The following is a 25,413-nucleotide window of genomic DNA, read 5'->3' as shown; positions in this document are numbered from 1 at the left end:
AGTACTGGGGGGGTGTTCCTAGATCAACTTCTTGGATAATGAGCTGATGTCGACAAGAAGCAATCCGTCAAAGGAGGGCCTTAATGAATCCCACATCAGTGACACGGAACAGAGCTAGTGATTGTGATGAAGGTGAAAACGATCTGTGAAATATGATTCAGGGTGGCGGTCATGAAAGGATGAAAGATGATGTATGGCAGTGGATGGGACACGGTTGACTTTTCCTGAACGACATCTCTTGAACATATAACGACACTGATGTGATGGATCGGTAGCATTACCCCAAAGGTGGATGGTATGGCGAGACCATGGTGAAGGGACCGGTGAATGAAACAACCCAACCCGATGTGGTACGGAGGCAAAAGTGTCATGTTCAAGAGCGACTTGCTACCATTAAGCTTTGAGGTTCTCCCAATTTTTCCCCAGTCATTTCTGACCAGTACCTCTTTATTTTTGTCAAGCTTGAGGAGGATAACATATGCTTGTTCTATAACCTTCCCTTCGGGCAAGCCCATCGCTATGTTTTAACGAGCTTAGCGATAGGGAAACTCGTTCTCGTCTAAAGACAAGTTTGTCGCTATTTAATATATTTAACGAGTCTAGCGACAAAGACAACTCGGTCCTTTTCATTTTTAGAGAGTCTGAAAAGGTACATAAAGTTAACTCCAAAGGTCCTTTTTCGTCATCTAATCCCTTAAGTCCGAAAAAGTATAAAACAATACAGAAGGGATGAATGTTCGATAGTTTTATCGAGCCGAACTAGAGAAGCGCTCGATCTTTTTGTGCAATAATCCCTCAGGTCCAAAAAGATTAAAATCTAGAGGAGGGATAGCTCTTCCAGTCCTTTTAACGAGCTGGAAGGCTAAAACTCAGCAAACTTTTCATATTTTACGAGTCAGTGAAAAGAGCTCAGAGAAGACTCGTATTTTGAGGAACGAGTGATAAACAGGGATAACAGCAGATTCCAGGTACAGGTTGGAATTTTCCAATCACGGCAATGTTACAAGGATGGCTAGGTGAAGTCACTCTTCGCAGCTGTTCCTCAAAATAGGTAAACAATCAAGTGGAGGTGAATGATCGGCCAAATGAAAAGTGGAGGTGACAGTGCAAACACGACCAAGGCTTTTATGGCTGATGGATTTACGGTCTCAAATGGTCATTTACCGGTTCATTTTTCTGGATGAGCTTGAACTCTGGGGGAAGCTTGCTCACAGGTTATGTTTATTTTTTAACGAGCATGAACTATGCGCTAAAACTACTCGGTTTTGCGTTTATTTTTTTAACGAGCATGAACTTTGCTAAAACTGCTCGTTTGATAAGATCAAATTTATATTTTACCATGACTAGCTTTTCTTTTTCAGAGATAGTACTGTATCATCAATTGTTGCAACAAACTTGTTAGAAACGGATAACATGAGGTAAAAATTCTAATATTTCACTTTGAACTACGTAAAAAGCAACTAAAAGGTGTTTTTACCTCTCATTTTACCATTTCATTTGCATTTGGCTTGTTGGAGCTTTGGAGGTGCCTCTTCCTTTTGATTTTTCACCAGCTGATTTCGGGAGATTCTGTGGACGATTCTCAGCGCCGTTTGGACCAGGTAGGAGCTAAACCCTAGCTCTCTCTTTTCATGGTTTCATTTTTCAGTTTTGTGCCTGTTTTCTTGCCCCCATGAGCCCCTGGGGTTTCATTAGGGCGATCTGCCATCAACGCAGGTGTCCCATTCGAAACCTGCGTTGGGGGTCAAGCTGTTCAAGGGCATTTTGACCCTCAACGCAGGTGGGACCCTTGTCTACCTGCGTTGGGCGTAGAAAAGCATTTTGTTGCACAATTTTTCATGAAAATTTTGCCATTTTCTCATCAAGTTAGGGATCTTACTCCTCTTGTTTGTTTTGCAGAGTTTATTGGAGCAGAATGACTCTTACATGGCGAGAACAAGAGCACAAAGAGGAGGACATGATTGCCCCTCCATGATCCTGTCACGGTGAACGCGCTACGGAACTGTGGCTTGCTAAAATTCTTCCGCATTTCTAGCATGAGGGCACAAATACTTTTACTACAGTACCTGCTTGATGCTTGGGATCCTGTTAACCAAGTGTTCCAGATTAGGGGCAAGTCCATCCCCTTGACCATAGTGGACATTTACTTCTTGACTGGGTTGTCAAGGCGGGGTGCCCCCATTTCCTTGTCCGGTTCGGCCCGAGGGAGTGATTCCGTGAGAGACTATGTCCGTCAGTATTGTAGGGAAGGATCCCAGCCGAGCAGAGACGGCAAGGTTACTATCCGTGAGGTCACTGACAGGTCTCTCAGGTCTATTCTGTACACGATTTGTAGGATGGCCGGTAGTGCCTCCCCTCATGTTGCCAACAGGTCTTATGTGCAGCACGCCCTGGAGTGTCTTTAGCCGAAATTCTTTAACTGATGTGATGCAGTACTGGCTCAGGTGAAAAGCCAGTTGACCAAAGTAAAGGACGGGAAACTGAAGAACTTTGGTTTTGATTCAGTTCTGACTACCTTCGCTTTGGAGAAGATACCACTGATGCAACCTCAGTACATTGCACTCGACTTGCCTTCTCCTACTGAGCCACACATGCAGAGGTGGGTTGACCACATGTCTAGACATGCAGGTCAATCTCAGATTACCTTTACTGATACCTTCTTTAGGTGGTTCGAGCGGCAGGACATGGCCTTTTCCGAGTATCCATATGTTGGCATGGATTTCCGAGGTGATCCGGATTTAGTGTTACCGGATGGCGAGCAGTGGGGCGATATTGGTAAAATTTTGACCTTATCACTGCTTACTGTTTTTATTTATAATGTCCTTGTGCTTTATTCTGTCAAGACTCTAATCAAACTCGTGTGCATGCAGATGTTGGTCCTGTCCATCTAGTAGTTCGTCCGAGAGCTCCAGTCGCTGCCCCAGCAGGGGAGGCTCCTGGGAGAGCTATTCTTCGCGACCTTGACTTGGCCGAGACTCTTGCAGCTGTGCAAGAACAGGTCGAGGGTCTTACCCTTGGGATTCCGGATGTACGGATCGACGAGTTGCCTCTACGGTTGCAGCGACATACCGCTGGTGTTCCCAGACAATGGACTCGTCTTCTGCGCATGATTGCACAGGCCGTGGCTTGCTATCATGAGCATCACTAGGCTAGGGTGCCCCCTAGCCATTTTTGAGTTTTGGGGTCATATGACCGATTTTGTCTTGGTTACAGAACATTATATGTAAACCGTAAACAGTTATATATTTTTGATTTTCGGGGTTTATTCCAGTTTTTATGTGATCCATGTATGAAACACTGATGATGCTTCTCTTTTTATCAATTTTGCAAATGTCTATCTAACACATAGTTTGCTAATGAGTCGGTTAATGTGTTTAAGTTTCTGGAAATGTGTTGATATTGGATGAAATCAAACTGTCTTTCCAAGATTTTAACTCTTAGGAACTTGTGATAAATAGCTGGATTTCGGACAGAGTAGGTACCATTGAGCTGTAGTACTACGAGCTGTGAGTCTAGCCTGACGACTAGTCGGCGTATGCCATGGGTGATGGCATCAGAGAGGAGCTCTATCAACGCGCTATACTCAGCGATGTTATTTGTTGATTGACCAATACATACCCCTCTGAAACCCACTAGCTCGTCGCTTGGATAAAAAATGCCCCATGCTGCGGAGGATAGGTTCCTCGAACTACGACTCGCTCCGTCGGCATATCCAACCCATGGTTCCAATGGATTTGACATCTGCAATAAGTGTAAAAAGTGGATTACTTAAACCGAAATAAACGCTTTAGCGAAAACAAAAATGTAACAAAAGCATACAGGTTACTATTAGGCATAGTAACGCTTAAGGTACAACCCGTTGCGGGGTTGCGCCAGTGGAATTCCATCATAATCCACCAACTCGTAGGCTCCTTTTGCTAATACACTTTTAACAATATAAGGGCCCATCCATAAGGACTTGAATTTCCCAGCTCCCAATTTATCGGATTCTTGGTCATAAAGCAAGACCAAATCACCTTCTGAGAAGACACGGGGTTTGACATTTTTGTCGAAATGCGCCTTGACTTGTTTCTTATGGGCTTCATTCGCCAAAGCGGCATCACGACGGGTTTCATCCAACTGGATTAATTCCAAGAAACGAGCCTCTTCTTCCGAAGTTCCGGGGAGGAGATCAATTACGAGTTTAAGGGACGAAATTTCACACTGGATTGGTAGGATTGCTTCCAGGCCATACACCAGTTGGAACGGTGTGAACCCAGTGGCATTCCTTACCGATGTTCGGTAGGCCCACAAAGCCGAGTACAGGATTAAATTCCATCTTCTTTTGTGAACCCAAACCATCCTTTGCAGCATGCGCTTCATGACCTTGTTGATTGCTTCAACTTGTCCGTTAGCTTGCGGATAGTACGGAGTAGAGCTGTCGTGAGACAATCCTAGTTTGGCAGTTAATTCAACCATCATGTGATTGCGAAAATGCGATCCATGATCTGTGACTATGGCCTGTGGTACGCCGAACCTAGCGACTACATGATTGAAAAAGAATAGGGCAGCTGTTTCACCAGTATTATCCAATGTAGGCATCGCCTTGGCCCATTTGGTAAAATAGTCAACTGCGACTATAATATACCCATGCCCCCCAGTCGAGGTGGGGTTACATTGCATGAAATCGATGCCCCATTTGGCGAAAGGCCCCACAGCTATTATTGGCTGTAAAGGAGTGGGGGGTCTTCTGGTTTTGCTATCAAAAATTTGACAAGCATGGCAACTTCTAACTGTGGTTATGCAATCTTTGAACATGGTTGGCCAGAAGTATCCTGGTCGTAAGATTTTTTGTGCTGTAGCATATCCAGATTGATGCCCCCCACAGGTGCCTAAATGACATTCATTCAGGGCTTTTTCGGCCTCCTCATGGGTGAGACACCTTCTCAGAACCGTATCGACACCACGACGGTAAAGCGTATCACCGACGATCATGTAGTCTTTCGCTTGGTATCGGATGCGTTTTTGTTCTGAGTGGGAGGTGTTTGGTCGAAAATTTTGGGTTTGGAGATAAACTATTATATCTCCATACCACTCATCACTTGCTGATATCAGAAACAAACTTTTGTCCACAATCGATTCTTGGTATGTTTCATCGTTGGACGACGATGGGAGATCGCATAATAATTCTGCAAAAACTAAAGCTTTCTTTGATTTGGATTTTACAAATTCTAGATCAAACTCTTGAAGGATAGCTATCCATTTTGAATATTTGCCCCCAAGCAACTGTTACGACAGTATATAAGCCATGGGGTTGCAATCTGACAATACGGTAGTCTTCCGGAAGAGGACATAATGCCGAAATCTTTGTATCGCTTGAACAGCAGCAAGTGCTAGCTTTTCAACGTGAGAATATTTACTTTCTGTATCATTTAAGTTTTTACTTAAATAATATATAGGGTGCTCAATTCCATCGACTTCTTGAACTAAAACCATTGCAATGGCGTATCCGCTGCAGCCAGATACAGGTTAAAGTCTCTTTGATAGTCCGGGGGGTACATTAATGATGCTTTTACTAGAGAATCTTTCAGAGCATCAAAGGAAGCTTACGCAACCTGGTCCCAGACGAAAGGTACATCCTTTTTCAAGAGATGGGTATAACCTTTAGCAAGTTCTGCGTAATTTGGAATGAACCTCCTCAGAAAGTTTGCTTTCCCTTGGAGTTTCTGAATCTGAAGCAAGTTGGAAGGCGAAGGAAAATTAATGATTGCCTGCACCTTGCAAGGGTCGAGACGAATCCCATCCTTGGAGACTATAAAGCCAAGTAAACGACCAGAACCGACGCAAAACACACATTTGTGCGGATTGAGTCTTATCTTGTAGTGTCGGCAACGTAGAAATACCGCTCTTAAATGTTGCAGATGATCAGTCCGCTTTTGCGAATGAGCCGGAAGATCATCGAGATAAGGTTGAATGATGTTCTTGATGTCATGGAAAGCATAATTCATTGCTCTCTGAAACGTCGCCCCTGCGTTCTTTAAACCAAAGGGTAATTTTCGATAATCGAATGTGCCCCACGGACAAATAAATGCAGTCTTTCACTGGTCCTGTGGGCGGATATTTATTTGATTATACCCGGAAAATCCATCCATAAATGAAAAGATCCCACATCCGGCGCATTCATCAATTATCTGGTCGATGAAGGGTGTAGGGTAGTTGTCCTTTGGACAAGCTTGATTTACATCCCTATAATCAACGCACACTCTTATTGTTCCTTGTTTTTTCATAACAGGGACAATATTCGATACCCAATCGGTCAGAGGAACCGGGTAGACGAAACCAGCATGGAGAAGCTTCTGAACTTCTGCCTTAATGGCAGCGGCTTTCTTGGGGTGTACCTGCCGAAGCCGTTGTCTTACTGGTTTGACATCAGGATACATCTTAATTTCATGTTCAACGGTACTCGAGTCGATGCCTGGCATTTCATCATATGACCAAGCAAAGACATCTCTGAATTCGCGGAAAAGAGCTTTATATATTTCCAGTTCTGAAGGGGAACAATCTTTGCCGACATAAATATTCTCTACAACATCTGTCTTGGTCGAGATATTTATGGCTATAGTTTCTTCAATATTGGATAGGTTTCGCTCGGAATCCACCGTATTTACAGTATTTGTTAGGAATTCAAACACTGAAGGGTGATAAAGGTCCTTTTGAGTATCTTCCGGAGGAAGGGAACGATGGTGGTTATCTCTCCATGGTGCCCCCTCAACGAACATCGACTGTAGGATTCCTTCGTCACTTGCATGCACTCGTGACCAGGGATCCAAAGGGGTACCATATTCTCTAGACCTATCCACCCAAATGCTTGACGAGCGTTGATTTGGGCTTGCCTCCCATGCATGAAACATTGATTGCTACAATATTTCGATTGGGCTTGGGGGAAAAACCATTGTACGATCCATGAAGACTTTGTCTTTTACGACCTTCGCGGAAGATATCATGTTGCAGGTTGCTACATACGGTATATTTCCTATGTATATAGGATTCGGTAGCGAGAAAGTTCCCATCATTGTGGGGTCTTTCAACAGGCCTACTCCGATATCTTGAATTGAATGGTCGTTCTCATGGATCATGGGAATGCTTCCTGTAACTTGTGAACCATTAAGGAGGAATTTCTGTTGGTCGACGACCATAATCCCTCCTTCAAACGGGAATGCGATCTTCCTAAAATAAGTCGACACGACAGCTACCATGGCATAAATCCATGGTCTTCCCAGTAGGATGTTGTAATCGAGATTCCCATCTATGACTTCAACATCAATTTCTACTGCTTTTCCACCTAGTTCAACCTTCAAGTTACTTAGGATACCGTAAGGGGTATATGTCCTACCGTCGAATGCTTTTAGTGTTGTCGAAGATCTTGACAAGGTTGGCGACCCTAACGTTTTCCAGCAACTCATCGACATAATACATGTAGATGCCCCCTCATCAATAATCGTTCGATGAATAGTTTTGTTGAGGGCTTTCACTTGAATAAGGAAAGCTAGTTGAGCTGGTAACTGAGGGTCATATCCTTTGTGATCAAAGGATACAAGATTGGAATCCTTAGGATCAACCCCCCCTATTGCCGATAACAATGCCTGCCTTTGGGATGGACAATTTTGTAGTACCTCTAGAGTCGACATAGCGGATGGCGATTGGGCCAAATCTTCTACTATGTTATAATGATGCGTCGCTCTGGCGCGAGGATTAAAGGTCGGCTTGTGTACTACACCCTTAGGCGGTTTTATTGTTAATTCTGGCATTATGGGTGGGACAACTTCTGTCAAAGTTGTTGTCGAACTACTTGGTTGATCTTTACCTTTTTCGTTTGACAGTTGCGGATTCCCGTAATCTTTGTTCCTTGTTGAAATCAAAGCATCATTCTGTTGCTTAGAGATCGATAACATTAGCACTTGCGATGGGGAAGCATTTCCACTATCAACCATATTTTGACCTGGGTTAGGGAATGGATCAGTTAACACAGCTGGGTTCTTTGGACTCTTAAAGAATCTCTTGAGTTCAGCTTTGTATGGACAATCTTGTGTCCGATGAGATTCATCATCACATATCAGACACGTCCATTTCTGTTTCCCTTTCCCAGGAGGGTTTGAAGAGGGTTTCTCAGGTGACGGATCATCCTGTTTCTTCTTCTTCCCTTTGTTTTGCTTCTTCTTGCTTCCTGGTTGATTGGTTTCTTTGCCTTTATCTGCTGATATGGCATTTACTTCCGAAGCAAGAATCTCTTCATGGGCATTTTGATCTGAAGTCTTACGGGCTTTCTAAGACGAAGCCTTTTTCGATTTCGCGCTTGCCGTGCCAATCACGCCATCTCCAGCATGAGAGTCAATATTCGATTTAGGAGGGGGAGGAATTGAAAATTCAGGTCTAGGGGCATCAGGTATTTTGTCGTAGAGTGTGCCAGACTGAGTATATACTAAGTCTAAATATTGAGCACGAGCGATGACCTGCTCCTCTGTTACGACTCCCCCCTTGGCCACATCTTCCGTTATAGTCGGAAGTAATGACTTTATAAACCATTCAGCTAATAGCTGATCGGGAACGTATGTTTTCACCATCCTACGACGACGATGCCACTCATGTATATGATCGGATATGTGAGTAGCTGTCGTTTGTTTGAAGTTGGTCAGTATTTCGGTTCCTGTTTCATACCTGATTGGTAATTGAAAATGGGTTAAGAAAGTCGTGGCTAAGGAGCTGAAATTGTCAAAAGAGGCTCTTGGCAATTCAATATACCATTTAGCTGCTGGACCTGTCAATGTCCTCTGGAAGAGGCGAAGTCTTATCGAATCATCGTTTAGAGTGTTTGATGAACACCACAGATGAAAAGTCATGACGTGATTCGACGGGTCTTCACCTGGATTTCCATTGAATTTAGGAATGTCCGAAGGAAGTTTGTGAGGAATCGCTGGCCACCAAGGGGCATAAGCAATCAGATCGTTCGTCAACTGATGTAAATCGGGTAACTCTAGAGTTTCCACGAATGGCAGCTGTTGACTCAGATTAGGCGAAGCGTACCCAGGATACGATGGAATCGCCTGAGCAGTTGGTCTTTGCATACTAGCATAATGTAATTGATGCTGGTATGATTGATACGGTTGGTGGACTACCCCACTATAAAGTGGTTGGTTTTGACCGTGTTGTATGTGCGGTTGTCCACTGTTCGCAAAAATCTGCTGCTCGGTACCTTGGTACACTTGCTGGAATTGCGGTTGTTGGTACTGCACCAACCATGGTTGTGAAGCCATGGGTTGTTGTGCTATACTAACCACTGGACCAAGATGAGGGGTAATGGTACCCGTTTGTACTTGTGTCGCCCCGCCAGTTGGCGATTGTGGTTGAGTCGCAGGGTCAAAGGGCTGTTGCATTACAACCTGAGAAAACTGAGGTTGACATACAACAGGCATCGTTTGAACTTGCGACACAGTTACAATCGCTGGTGTCGTCGGGATGTTCGTCACAGGTATTTGTTGTTGCATAGAATACACAACTCTTGGTTGCTGGGGTAGCATAGGTATCCAACCACTTGTAGTCATTCCAGTATAACCTGAATACTGTTGTGAACTCCCGTATGGGTAACCTCCCGGAGGGGGTAACGAAAAAGCATACTGCCCCCCATACGGTGGTGATCCGGAACTGAAAGGAATTATTAGACCTTGAGGACCGGATTGCCCAAACTGACCTCCAAAAGGATCAATTTGTTGAGTTCCAACATAAGAGCTACTGGGTATTATCCCGGAAGAACAAACAGGAACAGACCACATTGTCGTTATAGCCCCCGAAGGGGCTCCTTCTAGCTGTTGAGAGCTAGTTGGGACAGAGGGTATGCCGGCAAACATTGTCGGAGTGACGGCAGGGGGTTCTGCTGTCGCTGTGTCATTTGGCACAGTCCTAGATGTTGACGATTGTTCAGACATTTTGAGTCTATCCAATAGATTGCCTAGCGATTCTACAGGAACTTCCCTGGGTGATAGGCTAGCTTCTGATGCAGAAGGAAATAGAGTGACCCCTACTCCAAAATGGGTTGGAGTAGTTGCTTGCGGATCTTCTACAATTTCCTCTATTGCGATCAGACCAGGTGGAGGAGGAAGACCGTCAGGTCCGTAAAATATTTCTAGTGCCGAAGAAGGGTTTGTTTCGACAGCGACAGTTGTTTGAGGAGCAAGACTCTCTGAACCAGTTACAGACGGAACTGATTCAGTAACACAAGTATTTGCTCTCAGACTAGGATCAGTGTTACTGTCCCTCTGGGGCTGTTGAAATTCTTCAATAGAGGCAGGGTTCCCAGAAATGTTTGGAGTAACCGTAACCTCAGATGTTGTTGGAACACTTGTTCTAACTTTGATAGGAGATTTTGAACCGGTTAAACGAGTCCGCTTTGCCCGTACTGTTTTCGACTCCGGGGACAAAGACGGTTGACTCGTAAGCCTCCGTGAACGACGGGGTTTCGATTGACTTTCTTCCACGATTGTGGTTTACTCGATCAACCAAAAATACACAGGGTAAAATGTGTTTTCGAATTGAATTAATTTTAGACGCTTTTAAGACACAACTTGCTTTTTCACTTTTTAAGAGTCGAGAAAAAGCTAAAGATGACTCTAGTCTCCTTCGATGTATTAACGAGCCCGAAGTGACAAATGCTCGGATGGACTTTTTCAGTTATAGAGTTTGAAAAAGGCCAAAAGAAACTACTCTGGAGTTCTAGGCAGAGGGTGTGCCAAACCTTTCGCAAAACCACAGAATACGTTTTACAGTACGAGTGGTCGATCTTTGTGAATGCTGTGTTCACTGCATTGCGATCAGTAGGGCAGCCGACACGGTTTCCTATGGATAAAGGCTTTATTCCTATAGGGGTATCCCAATATATACGCGACGGTACGTGGGAGCACAAGTCCGTATTAGTGCTATCGTCCCTCAGGAGGAATCACCCACCTTCGTAGAGATCGACAGTCACTACGTTTAACGACATCGGAACACGTCTCTACCTAGACCTCTACTGTGTTTCGTTATGTTTCAAAGCGTTGTTATGTAAATTCAATTCGTTTTAGGTTGATCTTGCTTAGCAGTTTGCCTTTATGGATCACCACGTGATGTATGATACAACTCCTAAATGCAGTCTAAGAATGATAAGCAAGCTTTTTCAATTCTTTCAACTTATGAAAATCTTAACTACTGAGGGAAAAGAAAGACATCAACTTTTCACACAGATCATAGAGCACACACTGATGCACTTTTCCTAAATCGACATGCAAACTGTCAAAATGCACATGCACAATGCAGGTATTTCTTTTCCTCTTTCTTAATGTTGATGTATTACAAAAAGAAAGTTGTTGTATAATTTCGAATTCAATCTCAAGTGAAAGTAAACAAGCTTTTGTCCAAAATCAAAAGAACACCTTAAGATTCACTCGTTTCAACACTAGAAATATTTAAATTCAAACCATATGACGAAAGCAAATGCTCAATCAGCTATGAATAGCAAATAAACTAACTCTTAGAATCGAAACGACACTTTATCACAGGTCTAGATCTAAGAGGCCACAGCAAGACTAGTTCACTTTCGTTATGGAAAACTGTAAACGAAGTAAGAAATACAATAAGAACAATCACAGTTTCTTCATACAACCGAGGCGGAATGATGGCAAAGAAAGGTAGTTTCAGATGGGTATACAGGTTGATAACAGGCTGCAAAAACAATACTGAAAACTGGGCAACAGAAGGCAGGGAACCCCAGTTGCACAATGCAAAACTGGTTCAGCGCAGGCTCTGCACTGTCAGTCTGACATTCAGCGCAGGTAGCCCCTTCGGGACCTGCGTTGAAACGCATAGAGCCTTCACTGCAGTGGCGCTAAAGAGAAAACTCTCGTTTCTCTTAGGTTCCGGGTCATAGATTGCTCAAAAATCAACTGTTTTAGGCCAAATCATAGGCTATCAATCAAGTATACACTAGAGGATGATTAAAGGAAGATGAACACTATCACAAAGAGCTATTAAGAGTCCTTTTGGATCAGCTCTTCAAATCATAAACACGCCCAGGTCTGAGCTAGAGTAGCTGCCCTCTACTTTGCATTCGAAGGACTCAAATGCAGTTCGATTCGGTACTCCCTTTGTTTAGGAAATGAATAGCAAGAAACACAAGCTACCAACAAGATACGATCCCCAGCGGAGTCGCCAGTCTGTTGTAGGGAAAAGTATCCAACACGGAATGACCCTATCCCACTCTAAGGGTGATAGTTCCTTAGTAACAGTCAAAGCAAAGCTATCTAATATTACTTCTTTATGACATGCAAAAGAGGAAAGGAAGAGATCCACTCACCGATGTCTTTCGCGAATGGTCGATCCGATCTTCTCTCTTTGCTGCTTGCTCCCAGCTCCTTGTCTTCTCACGGGCCCAGCTACACAAGATCCTGCAAACAAGACGAGAAAGGGAAACTACAAGAAGCATGCATTCATAATTGATTCAAGGATTAGCATAAATCAAATACGCAAGTAAGACAATACATCATTGAAACACATGCGAATAGAAGAACCTCAAATGCTTTATTAATGGAAGAAAGTAAGGTTCAGGTGGTGATACAACCATAAGAGGCCCAATCCAGCATCACCTTCCCGACGGAAAGAAATCTCCTCTTCACCTCCTTCAAGCAATCACCCAATAATACCAACTGTAAACCAACAGCAATTCTTTGCACAAAATTCCGGCCTCCAGATCCCATGGGATGAGATCCTTATATAGAGTTTTGGAGTGAAGATAAGTCAGCTTAATGTGTGACTGTTGTCCTCTTCAACCCCAGTTGTTCTTCAGTTCTTGAGTCCACTTGGAGATTCTACCTTCCACTTGGAGTTTTAGAACCTCTTACTCTTCACTTAGGCGAATCTTTTGATCCAAGTGTCATTTTGGAAGCTTCCTGGGCACTGACACATTGAGGAAAGATTCCTCCACATGTCCAAACTCACTCAGCGCAGGTAGCCTTTGATGAAGTTGACATTCAGCGCAGGTACACCATGGAGCAGTTGACATTCAGCGTAGATGCTCAGTGGAGCAGTTGACATGATCCAGAATTGACCTGTTTTTGAGTGTTTTTTAGTGGAGAACTGATCTGAAGTGCTGTGGTTTGCTGACCTTGTTCCTCTAGGGGTAGGAACAACATGTTTAGGGACTTTGGATCCCTCAGATTATTGACATTTCATGCTTCATGCTGTAAGGCACAAAAATTTCTATAACACTTGGGTCGTTTGTAGGGTGGCTGATTTTCATCTCCTCTCCATACCCACTCAGTAGCACATGAGCGGTAATGTTGGCCATGCTTGTCCAAGGAGGCATATGTGAACAATTCCCCTTCTGCTCTAAGTTATCGGAGTTGTATGGGTTGTTGTGATGTGGCTCCTTGTCTTATCGGGAAATCTAGTGTCTATGCAGAGCTGCTAGTCCCACTAAGGTTGGTAGCTACCTTAGAAACAAACAAGCTAAAACCACTTTCATTTTCCTTTATAAGAAATATATAAGAGGGGAAAGAAAGAGACCAACCTCTGTCTTGCACTGGGTTCCTTACTTGATTCCTCTCCCTTCTGATAGATCTTTGCCACTTGCTTCCTTGTCTACCCAGCTTCAAAGAGCACCTGTAGAATCAAAGCAGCATAACACTATCCAAAAACATAAATCTACTATCATAAACAATATAGGACCAGATATATATTGACCACACAAATGCATATATCATCAATCATACAAGAATGTGGAGGAAAACTTGAATAGCTTTATTAATAATCAAGAATAGAAAAGAGGATTACAACCAATTGTTCTGACCTAGCATCATCCTCTCAGCAAGAAAGCCCTTCTTCACCTCATGAAAATCTTAGATCACCCAACACTATGATGTTGCACCAAGAAACCAACAGAACGTCCTTACAAGATACAAAATTCCAGCCTTTGGATCTCTAGGATGAGGGATCCATATATAGATGTTTGCAAGGGGGGTGAGTCAGCGTTTGAGATTTGATTAGTGTCCTCTCTCTAATAGTTCTTGATTCCACTTGGATATTGATGATCTCTTACTCATCCCTGGGCGAATGCAGAGTGTCAAGTGTCACAGGAGAAGTTTCTGGAAGATTCCATGATCCTCCACCTTGCAGATTGACCCTACCATTTGTCCACTCTCATCCATCGCACCCCATAGAAGGGCTTTTTAGTATGCATCGCACCTCCCATGTGTATTTAGGTGGGATGCAGCGCACTTTGACCATGGAGCCGGTGAGATGGTCCAGTTTTGACCAATTCTGAGTAGTTTTTCATGGAGAACTTCTAGGAGAAGATGCAATCAGTTGACCTATTTCTTTTAGAGGTTGGAACAACACTTTTAGGGACTTAAGAGCCCTTGGTTTATGGGCATTTATGATTGGGGTTGCAGTGCCCAAAATTGTCTATAACAGTTGCCCCCTAAAGCATGAGGTCGTTAATCTGTTGATGTCGGGTGAAATGCTTTATCATGAGGATCTGAAGTTTTATCGAGCTAGAAGGCGACCTGTAATAAGATACAATACAATACATTATCTTCATAATATTTTCATGATCTAGCTAAGGTGGGCATTCCCATGCTCAGCGTTATAAATCCATTTTCATGTACAATAGACAGACAATCATCTGAGCGTAGACTGATGATTCTGGTAGAGCCATCATCCCTTAGGTTGGATGATTATCTGTGCAGTAATGATGTACATTTGATGTCTTTATTTTTCTGAATATATATCATAGCCTAGATGGATGAAACTAGATCTAGGGTCTTCAATCTCATTCGATCTTCACTCAAAGTACAAGTCGATCTGTGTGAGAGATGTTTTGGAGTCGAACATGGAAAGACATCGCCTGATTACCAGCCAATGATGTAAGCTGTTAACAGGCGCGAGAGGAATCACCAATAATGATGATGACCCTCAAGGTACTACAGTACAATTCACATGGTGTGAATAAAGGGACTTGGTGTCGAACACCATGCAAAATCTTTCGGTCGAAGGCCATTGATGTAAACCTGTCGCCGGAAGTGAGAAACTTGCCATTGAGGCATGCAAGCTTCAAAGTACTAAAATGTTTGTTCCTACATCGACTTCTTGGGTAATGAGCTAATGACGAAAAGAAGCAATCCATCAAAGGAGGGCCTTAGTGAATCCCACATCAATGACACGGAATGGAGCAAATGATTTTAATGGAGGTGAAAATGATCTGGTGATATAAGGTTCAGGGTCGCGGTCATGAAAGAATGGAGCATAAATGTATTGCAGTGGGTGAGACACAGGTGAATTCTCTAAGCGACTTCTCTTGAACATATCGGCGACACTAACATGATGGATTGGTAGCGTTAACCCCAAATATGGATGGTGTGATGGACCCATGGTGATATGACCAGTGAACGGAACAACCCAAACTGGCTCGGATGTGGAGTGAAAGTGTCATGCTCAAGAGAGACTTGCTACCAATAAAGTTTCTTCAATTTTTCTTCCCAATTTTTCCCTAGTCATTGCTAACATGTGCTTGTTCTATAATTTTCTCTTCAAGCAAACCCATCGCTATGTTTTAACGAGCCTAGCGATAGTGAAACTCGTTCTTGTCTATATGGAAAATTTTGTCGCTATTTGGTTTTAACGAGTTTAACGACAAGGATAACTCGGTCCTTTTCAATTTTAGAGAGTCTAAAAAAGGGACGTAAAGAAAACTACAATAATCCTTTTTCGTCATATAATCCCTTGAGTCCGAAAAAGTATAAAACAATACAAAAGGGATGAATTTTCGGTACTTTTAACGAGCCAAAAAAAACAAGCCCTCGATCTTTTTGTGTAATAATCCCTCAAGTCCAAAATGATTAAAATCTAAAGGAGGGATAGCACTTCCAGTCACTTTAACGAGCTGGAGAGGCCAATTGCTCGGCAATCTCTTCATATTTTATGAGTCAGTTGAAAAGAGCTTAAAGGAGACTCGTTTTTGAGGAACGAGTGATAAGTTCAGGTAGCAGCTAATTCCAGGTAAGGTTTGGAATTTTCCAATCACAGCAGTGTCACAAGGATGGCTAACAGGATCACTCTTTGTAGCTGTTCCTCAAAAAGGGTAAACAATCAAATGGAGGTGAATGACCGGCCAATACAGAGTGGAGGTGATGATGAGAACATGACCAAGGCTTCAAAGGATGATGATAATATATTCACGATGGTTATTTACCGGAAATTGGTTCATTTTTTAATGAGCTTAAACTTCGAGGGAACATTTTCTCATTGCTTATGTTTATTTTTTAACGAGCTTCAATTCCACGTTAAAACTACTCGATCCAGTCATATAATAAGGATGTCTCATATAACTAGCATTTTTCAAAGCTTTTCCCCGCATCCTTTCTTTATGCAAGTTAGGAAACGACCAATCCTATGAGTTTAAAGGGTTAGAGGACCTACAAATTTAAAAAATAAATGGTCTTTCTTCGCCTGCATGCCAAAAGGTTTGCATGCCCCAAGGTATAGTGAGGTAGAGTTTCCAGGTTACCCCTCAATTTGCAGAAAAAACATTTATTTTATTGGGAAAGGCCTACCTTTAACAGAGGTATCTTATTCCGGTCTAACCCCATTTTCCTAAATGGACGGGTGTGTCAACCAGTCATATATCCTTCGTGGAAACCTACCCTATACCCAAGGTTTTCATGTCGAAACAGGCCAGGGTGCATGCCCCCTGTGGTTCAGTCATATCCTACGAATCACTCGCGCTCATCAGGAGGATGGACTGGGGATTGATGAGACATTCCTTGCATGAAAAGACCATTCAGGGATGGCATATGACTATTTGCTATGTGTGAACCAGGGAATGAAAGTTGGTCTACGAGCTTGACCACTCTTCCTTCATGCGGAAAACACATTACTCTAAAGAGTGAGGAGACAATGGCTCCCATGCAATAAATATAGTCATGTACAAGGAGTAGATTATAATCCAGGGGTCCTTGGACTACCATTACGTTCATGTCAACGGTTTTCTTTCTCAATGTTATCGGCACACTGGGAAGGATCCCTAACGGTCGACTGGTTACTTTGTCAAAGCCTGTTAGATTTCTCATTTCAGGCAAAAGTGATGGCAAACCAAGTGCTTTCAAAGCAGTTGAGGAAAGGATACTCACAGAAGCCCCTTCATCTATGATGGTACCGGCCATGACCATTCTATATATTTGAGCAATGATTTGAAATGGCACACTAGCCCGTAAGCGAGGTCTGCCTAGTAGATTCCAATCGAAGGAAACAACTAGGTTGCTTGGAGGTGGGACCAAATAGACGGCCAAATACGACTCTAACGAACTTCCTTCCTGCGGTAAAGGAACGGGTAGACTGCCCCCATGTTCATCGGAGTCTGTGCTTATGAAGAGAATTTGGACGGTGTCATTCTTGTTCTCTTCAGTGACTATATCATCTGAAGATGGATCCTCTGAAGGTAAGACCAGGTCAACTACTGCCTCGACCTTTTGACTTTTGTCAGGTGTGGATTCAGATGATTTATCTTCAATGATAGACGCTTCGGCCGACCACAAGGGCATGTCAGCTGGATTTTCAACTACTAACGGACTCGGCAAGAGCTTCTTATATCCAGGAGGAAGCCGTAATGGTGAAACCGGACGGTTGTCCAAAACTCTTTAAGCCTCATCTAAGAAGGGACAATGGTGGATGGCATGATCGCCTTCACACAGTTTACGAGGAAATTTACATCTTCCTTTTTGTCCAGGGGCTTCACTTTCACTAGTTGACAATGTACTTTCAACATGATCATCAGAGGTTGATGACACCGGATTGTGCAAACGAGGGGACCAATCCTTTAAGATCCGAGGGATACAAGGACAATCTCGATGATAGTGGTCTCCTTTGCAAATGACACATGTCGATTTAGGCCTGGATGGTGCAGTGTGTGGATTTTCGCTAGACGATGCCTGGTCACCCCTTTTTGCCTTTGGCTCCTTCTTCTTCTTCTCTTTCTTCTTCTTCTCCTTCTTCTTCTTCTCCTTCTTCTTCTTAGTTACTTGATTTTTGGCTTTACCAGCTTCATCAAGTGAAGAGGAAGGAGGAGAGGAAGAATTGGACGAAGTAGAGGATTGGGGGGTAACTCTGGTATCATTTAGTTGCTGACTTGATTGTTCAGGAATCACTGTGTTCTGAACGATAAAGGTTGAGAAGAGCCATACGGGCAAGCTGATTGTCAATCTGGAAGCGACAATGTGGCCATATGGGGTGCACCAACATCTCCCCAAGAGGAGAAAGGACTAGGATTTCTTCCAAGGGGAACTCCTTGGTTGGTGGACTCCATTTTTCTCAACCTAAGACCAACATAGGAAAAGTGATATTTATTCCGATTAAAATAAATTTTAGACGCTTTGACACAACTTGTTTTTTCAATTTTTAAGAGTCGAGAAAAAACAAAAGATGACTCTAGTTGCCTTTGATTTTTAATGAGCCTGAAGTGACAAGTGCTCAGATGGACCTTTTCCTTTAAGGAGTCTGAAAAGGAACGAAAGAGACTGCTTTGGAAATCTAGACAGAGGGATTACCAAACCAATCGTAAAACTGCAGAATACTTTTTACGGTACGGCAGTCAATCTTCCCGAATGCTCTGTTCAGTGCATTGCGATCGATAGGGCGGTAGACACGACTTCCTATGGATAAAGGATAAAGCCTATTGTGGTCTCCCAATATATACTCAATGGTACATAGGAGCACAAGTCCGTACTGGCACTTGTCGTCTCAAAGTAGAGGAATCACCCAACCAGCAATGAAAACAACAGTTACCAAGCTTTACGACGCCGAAATATGTCTCTAGCCTAGACTTCCAAATGTTGTGCATTAGGTTCCAAAGTGTTTTTAGATTCATTAAATTTATTTTACAGTTGATATTGTTTAAGAAATTTTCCTTTTAGGTTCACCGCGTGATGTAGATGTACAATTCCTAAAATGAAATTTAAGATGATAAACAATCGTTTAATCTTCTTTTTGCAATGAAAATCCTAGCTACTAAGGAAAGTGAGGCGAAATTCTTTCAACATAGAGCGGAGGGCACACACTATATGCATTGTCCTAAATCAAACCATCAAACAGTCTAAATGCAAATGCACATGCATGTATTTGTTTTCATCCTTCTTAATGTGTGAATGATAGAAAGAAAGCTAAGCACAAATCTGAATTATTTTTCAAAGCGAAATTACTAACAAGTTTCTTTTCAAGACAAAATGAAGATAATGACGACACTTTGCGATTTGGAATTGAAAACTTGCTTTTAACACTTGAAAAACAACTAATTCAAATCAAATACAAGAGTAACAGTGTAAACGACTATCAAGAACAATCGTATTCTCTTCTATGACTAAAACTGACACTTGCGACACTTTCAAATCAAGAAACGACAGTTCAATTACGCTACTTCTTTGTAAAAGAGAACTGAAAATGGCTCAAAATACATAAAAACATTTACAGTTATTTGCACAATGGAGGTGGAATAATGGCAAGGAAGGGGGTTTCAACAAAGGTATATTGACTACAGACAGCAAAACTCCTGAATAGAGCTGAAAAGAGTGAACACGGAAACCAAAATCTAGGAGAAGAAGAGGTCTAGTCTGATCAGTGCACCTGTAACACAGGGAAAGTGAGATGCAGTGCACCTACTACACTTGGGAAGTGTGATGCATCCAGATTCCAAAGAAGAGATAGTGCGATGGTCTAGGGACAAGACTTCAACTGGGTTTCGGGTCACAGTTTGTAGCTCAGTTCAGGGATTTAGGCCGAGCAAGTGGTAATCAGTAAATAAATCACAGGGGTAGACCTAAGGAGGTTACTAGAGCCACCATAAGGGCAATTAGAGAGCTTGTAAATTGATTGTTCAGTTTATAAACAAAACCCGGAGATAGACTGAAGTAGCATTGATCTACTTTGCACTTGCATAGCAAATGCAGTTCGAAGGCTAGCTGGCTTGACTTCAGGCTCAGTCTGTAAGTTTATAAAGTAAACAAATATAGACCAACAAACAATCTATTCGCTCCCTAGCGGAGTCGCCATTTTGTTATCGGGAAATCTAGTGCCTATGCAGAGCTGCTAGTCCCACTAAGGCTGGTAGTTACCTTAGAAACAAACAAGCTAAAACCACTTTCGTTTTCCTTTATAAGAAATAGATAAGAGGGGAAAGAAGGAGAAAAACCTCTGTCTTGCACTGGGTTCCTTACTTGATTCCTCTCCCTTCTGATAGATCTTTGCCACTCGCTTCCTCGTCTACCCAGCTTCAAAGAGCACTTGTAGAATCAAAGCAGCATAACACTATCCAAGAACATAGATCTACTATCATCAACAATATAGGACCAGATATATATTGACCACAAAAATGCATATATCATCAATCATACAAGAATGTGGAGGAAAACATGAATAGCTTTATTAATGATCAAGAATAGAAAATAGGATTACAACCAATTGTTCTGACCCAGCATCATCCTCTCAGCAAGAAAGCCCTTCTTCACCTCATGAAAATCTTAGATCACCCAACACTATGATGTTGCACCAAGAAACCAGCAACACTTCCTTACAAGATACAAAATTCCAGCCTCTGGATCTCTGGGATGAGGGATCCATATATAGATGTTTGCAAGGGGGGTGAGTCAGCTTTTGAGATTTGATTAGTGTCCTCTCTCTGATAGTTCTTGATTCCACTTGGAGATTGATGATCTCTTACTCATCCCTGGGTGAATGTAGAGAGTCAAGTATCACAGGAGAAGTTTCTGGAAGATTCCATGATCCTCCACCTTGCAGATTGACCCTGCCATTTGTCCACTCTCACCCATCGCACCCCATAGAAGGGAATTTCAGTATGCATCGCACCTCCCATGTGTATTTAAGTGGGATACAGTGCACTTTGACCATGGAGCAGGTGAGATGGTCCAGTTTTGACCAGTTCTGAGTAGTTTTTCATGGAGAACTTATGGGAGAAGATGTAATCAGTTGACCTTGTTCTTTTAGAGGTTGGAACAACACTTTTAGGAACTTAAGAGCCCTTGGTTTATGGACATTTATGATTGGGGTTGCAGTGCCCAAAAATGTCTATAACACCTTGTGATGGCTAGCCACTTCATTGTTCAGCTGTTTTTGGAGTCGATTTCTTGTGCTTGTACTCTTTCTGTGTTGGCATTGTCGGTTGAGATGCATACATTTAAGAGGAACATGGAAGGGTTTTGGTTGTAAACCATCTACCCTCCCTCTTGATTGCTTTTTCCATCAGGCAATGTGAGGCGCTATTCTCCTTATTGTAAAGTTAAGGGTTGGCATTCCTTTCAAAGTGCACATCGTCCATGGTTGCGTTGTCTTTGAGGTTTTCATAGATGTGTTGGCCCATATGTTTGATCAAGTGGTCAGATTTTTCCTTGCATCTCACATGAGTGGCAGGATTTTGTGGTTGGAAATGTTAAGTCACAACGTTTATGGGCATTTTTTGTTTCAATTGTGTATGCACTCATGGTCCAATGGGGAGGAGGCTTGCTACATAGATGGTGGGGGCTATCTGGAAGAAGGATTTCAAGGTGGAATGCTTCGACCTCCCTCCTATATGTGGAGGTGGCCGTAGGTGAAAATTATTCATTGTCCAGTTGGTAAAGTTGTGGGAAATCTCCTAGGTTACCTGTATGTAGGGTCCGTGGCATGCGGAGCTACTCGATCCCCCCTCCTATTTGGATATGTTCTTGTATTGTGTAGTGAGCCTCTTGATTTGCATTTATTTCCTTCATTTTCCTTCACATCGTGGTTTCTGTAGGTGGTCAAGTGATCGAGGTCCACCATTGTTGATGTCTAGGTGGACTCCTAGGTGGCCTCAGTGTGGGCTAGGGAGGTTCGAGGGGCATTTCTAAGAGAGGTTGTGGGCTCAGTTGGTCTTGTTTTATTTCCTTCCATTTCCTTTGCATTGAGGCTACCGCAAGCTATCATGAAATCGAGGTCCATCGTTGCTGCTGTCTGAGTGGACTCCTAGGTGGCCTCTGTGTGGGGAGGGGAGGGTTAGGGGGCATTTCTAGGGGAGGTTGCGGGCTCGGTTTGTCTTGTAATATTTCCTTCCCTTGCCTTTGTGTCAAGGCTGCCACTGGTGATAATCCGATCGAGGTCCACTATTGCTGCTATCCGAATGGATTCCTAGGTGGCATCGGTGCAGGGTGGGGAGGTTTGTATGGCCTCTCTATGAGAGGATTTGCTGTCGGTTATCCTATTTTTATTTCCTTCCTTTTCCTTCGCATTGAGGCTTCTGCAGGAAATTGGGAGATTGAGGTCCATCATTGCTGTTGTCCAGGTGGATGCCTAGGTGGCCTAGGTGCGGGGTGGGAAGGGTTGGGGCTCATTTATAATATGAGGTTATGTGGTTGGTTGTTCTCCATTTATTTCCTTTGCATCGAGGCTACCGCAGATGATCGGGAGATCGAGGTCCACCATTGCTGCTATCTGGGTGGACTCCTAAGTGGCCTCGGTGCGAGGCGTGGAGGCTTTGGAGGAATTTCTAAGGAGTGGGTGAGTGATCGCTCATTTTACTGTTTGTTGGGGTGTGGTTGCAAACTCTGAAGTGGCCTTGGTGTGTTTTGGCTCGGCAGGTCTACCCAATTGTTCGCCATGTCTTTGGCATGTTGCGTGTGTAAGAGGTGCAAGGCATAAAAGTTTTACATGATATTTTGATATCTCTTTGACTTTATGGGTGTTCAGGTTGGCTCTTAGTAAGAGAGCACCCGAAAAGCCCTTTGAAGTGGGAGGGGGCTACATGGTTGATCCTGCCAGTAGTCGTATGCTTGTCTCAAAGATTAAGCCATGCATGTCTAAGTATGAACTAATTCAAACTGTGAAACTGTTGATGGCTCATTAAATAAATTATAGTTTTTTTGATGGTACCATATTACTCAGATAACCGTAGTAATTCTAGAGCTAATACATGCACCAAGCCTCTACTCTTTGGAAGGGATGCATTTTTTAGATAAAAGGTCAGTGCGAGCTTGCCCGCTCCTCTAGTGAATCATGATAACTCTACGGATCACACAGCCCTTGTGCTAGCGATCTTCATTCCAATTTCTGCCCCATCAAATTTTGATGGTAGGATAGAAGCCTACCATGGTGGTGATGGGTGATGGAGAATTACGGTGCGGTTCTGGAGAGGGAGCCTGAGAAACGACTACCACATCGAAGGAAGGCAACAAGCATGCAAATTACCTAATCTTGACATGCCGAGGTAGTGACAATAAATAACAATATTGGGCTCATCGATTTTGGTAATTGGAATGAGGACAATCTAAATCCCTTAACGAGGATCCATTGGACAACAAGTATGGTGCGAGCAGCCATGGTAATTCTAGCTCCAATAGCGTATATTTAAGTTGTTGCAGTTAAAAAGCTCGTAGTTGGATCTTGGGTTTTAAAGGTCAGTCCGCCTACTCGGTGTGCACCTACCCTTCCATCCCTTTTGTCGGTAGCATGCTCTTGGCCTTAATTGGTTGGGTTGTGGCTTTGGCTGGGACCAGAGTAATGATTAATAAGGACAATCAAGGTTATTCATATTTCATTGTCAAAGGTCAAATTCTTGGATTTATGAAAGATAGAACACTTCAAAAGCATTTTCCAAGGATGTTTTCATTAAAGAAGAATCAAATACCATCCTAGCCTAAACCATAAATAATGCTGACCAAGGATCGGCGGATGTTTCTCTAAGGACTCCACCAGAATCTTCTGAGAAATAAGAGTGTTTGGGTTCCGGGGGGAGTATGATCACAAGGCTGAAACTTAAAGGAATTGATGGAAGGCACCACCAGGAGTGGAGCCTGTGGCTTAATTTGACTCAACACAGGGAAACTTACTAGGTCCATACATAGTAAGGATTGATAGATTGAGAGCTCTTTCTTGATTCTATTGGTGGTGGTGCATGATCGTCCTTAGTTGGTGGAGCGATTTTTATGGTTAATTCCAATAACGAATGAGACCTCAGCCTACTAGCTAGCTACATGGAGGTTCCCCTTCACGTACAACTTCTTAGAGGGACTATGGACATTTAGGCCATCGAAGTTTGAGGCAATAATAGGTCTATGATTCCCTTAGATGTTTTGGGTTGCACGCGCGCTACACTGATGCAGCCAATGAGTTTTTGTTCCTAATTCAAGAGGATCGGGAAATCTTCTCAAATTACATCATGATGGGGATAGACCGTTACAATTATTGGTCTTCAACGAGGAATTCCTAGTAAGCGCATGTCATCAACTCATGTTGACTACATCCCTGCCCTTTGTACACACCGCTCGTCGCTCCTACCGATTGAATGATCCGGTGAAGTGTTCAGATTGTGTCGATGATGGTGGTTTGCCACCATCAACGTTGTGAGAAGTTCATTTAAACTTATCATTTAGAGGAAGGAGAAGTCATAACAAGGTTACTATAGGTGAACTTGCGGTAGGATCATTGACAGTAGGGGTTTCTTTTTTGGTTCGAGTTGGTTTGGTTTCGATTGCAATATGGGACTGTGTAGTGTGTCTTTAGGGGAGCAGGTTTGGTGTTCGTCAAGAACATTGTCGGTTGCTTGTCTTGAGGTAACACTTTTTTTTCGTGTGTGTGCTTGCAAGCCATGCTTGTGCTTATCCCACCCATCCTTTGTTTTTCCTTCCCCCAATGTGTTTCTGTAGGGGGTTCGGAAGCTTGTTTCTTGGGAGCCCTTTCGACGATCTATTTGGCCGGGAATGGTTGTTGTATTTGAGGTGCTTGGGAAATATGATGGATAAATTTAGACTCATTTGTAACGGTGGTGCTCAATATCTTGTTCGTTGGAAGGCATGGGCCAAGGGTGTGGTCTTTCATAGTTGGTTCTCTCGAAAAGGCGACAGTGGTTGATGTGTTGCTTGGGTGAGCTTTTTTGTTGTTGGTTGGTTCGAGGGAGTGGTTACACGCGTGCTTGGTAGATCAAACCTTCCATGAGGGGAAATTGTTAGGGTGGGGTTAGTATGGGATGGATGAAGAGTTGTTCAACCAGTTGGGCTGGCCACCCTAGTCCTCTCAACTGTTCCTCGATATGCCCTCGCGGAAGGGTTAGGTGTCCAGGTAATGAAAAACCCCTCCCTCGGTCTGAGCTCCATCGAGATCACAATTTTCCCTACCAATGGGCATGAGGGTGGAAATATTATCTCATGCCTTTACCGTCAAGGGAATTCCTCATCCTCTCATGAGCCACTCCCCTTCTAAGGGAAAAAGAAGTAGCGGGTTGTGTCTTTGTTCCTCCCTTTGGATTGTGGGTTTTTTGTGGGACTTGGTCATTTCTTTGTTTCGTGGTGTGAGATTTGCGGAGGTCCCTCTCTTTAGTGGCCTTGCACCATCGATGTATTT

General features: G+C 43.2%; 1 pseudogene; it reads left to right on the top strand.

Annotated features, from left to right (window-relative positions):
* Positions 1-22,816: 22,816 nt before the first annotated feature.
* Positions 22,817-24,501, top strand: LOC149157381 (18S ribosomal RNA; annotated as a pseudogene).
* The last annotated feature ends 912 nt before the right edge of the window (positions 24,502-25,413 follow it).

The sequence above is a fragment of the Pinus tabuliformis genome, chromosome 5_2 (assembly GCF_031772625.1).
Source record: "Pinus tabuliformis cultivar Carrire ecotype Pingquan chromosome 5_2, CPIR1, whole genome shotgun sequence".
Taxonomy (NCBI): Eukaryota; Viridiplantae; Streptophyta; class Pinopsida; order Pinales; family Pinaceae; genus Pinus; species Pinus tabuliformis.
This window is presented reverse-complemented; position numbering and strand designations above follow the sequence as displayed.